Raw genomic sequence first — 1,439 nt, forward strand, 5'->3', positions numbered from 1 at the left:
GCACTCTGATAGTGCTTTAATGTACTGTGTTTATGTCACAGGCCACAGACCCCTGCCCACTGCAGCTGTCCACTGTCCCGCCGGATAGTGCTGAGGGGCTGAGCCTGACTGCCAGCAGCTGAGAAGAGTCTCTAATCTGATAAAGATTTTCATTTACACTGCAATCAATAACCTGGGTCTATCGGCAATGTAACTATTTATACAAACATTCCTGGCTCTCTATCGATCACAAGTGCGGGAAACCATCATTTAACAACGTGTGGTTGTGTGTGGTTGTGTGTGTGTGTGTGTGTGTGTGTGTGTGTGTGTGTGTGTGTGTGTGTGTGGAGGCTACATCTATGTGTGTGTTAATGTGAGTAAATCCTGTTGTCTACTGTAAACTGATTTTGATCATGTCAATTAAGCACTGACACAAAACATCTCAAATTTGACATGTATTTACTGAAAATATGAATGTGCAATACATGTTTATTATTAGGTGTGAATACAACAGAATTTGCAACAAAAAAAGGATGCTCAAATATCTATGTGCCCCCCGAATCTTAGGCTTTTGTGTGTGTGTGTGTGTGTGTGTGTGTGTGTGTGTGTGTGTGTGTGTGTGTGTGTGTGTGTAGAATATAGAGAAAGGGGTAAGAGGGTGTGAGAGAAAGACCGCAAGAGTAGAGTTGTGTGGCTATACTTTAAGAAAATGCATATTTGTATTGTCTTTATGGGACCTGGACAAATACGGTTGGACATACCAAACACTGTTTTGAACGCAACTGCTTTGCGTGAGGACCCCCGCATACAGCCTACACCAGAACCAAGGTAATAGCACTGAGCTGTATTTAGCATTATTCTGGGTGCCTTCAAGCGGGGCTGTTGGAGAATACCGGACGGGCAGCGACTTGAAGTTCACTCCCCGTCTCTGTCGGTGTTGTCACCGACCAACACTCAGCCTCCAGACTACTTCAGCCTTTGTTTACAGTGGATCGCACCGTTCCACTCTCCGATTACCGCTAAAGCAAGAGTGATCGCGTTCAGTACCCAGTAACAGGTGACTCAATGCACAAGCAGATCAACAAAAGCTCGATTTGTGCGATTTACAGGCTGCACTAACGAAACACCCCTTCCTTTCCACCGCCACCGGGGTGACTTCCTCCCGTTCCTTTAATATCGTAAACAAATGGCAGACTTACATTTGTGCAGCGGCTCTGGTACAAAGCTCCGTACGCGGAATGTGTAGTAGTCCAGGAAACAATCGTATAAAGCCCACTCATTCCTTATGAATGATCCTCTGCGTTTTTACGGAGCCAGGAGGAAAAAAAGGGGAGAGGGAGAGAGAGCAGCGGGGTCCAAGTTGTTACCAAACAACAGTGTAATTAAAGCTACATATAGGCTGTAGTAAACAGAAGATGGGGGACGGAGGGGTTTGTGCGAGCTCCAGAGGTAGAATGAGT

This window comes from Taurulus bubalis, assembly GCF_910589615.1.
Source record: "Taurulus bubalis genome assembly, chromosome: 9".
In the NCBI taxonomy this organism is placed as follows: Eukaryota; Metazoa; Chordata; class Actinopteri; order Perciformes; family Cottidae; genus Taurulus; species Taurulus bubalis.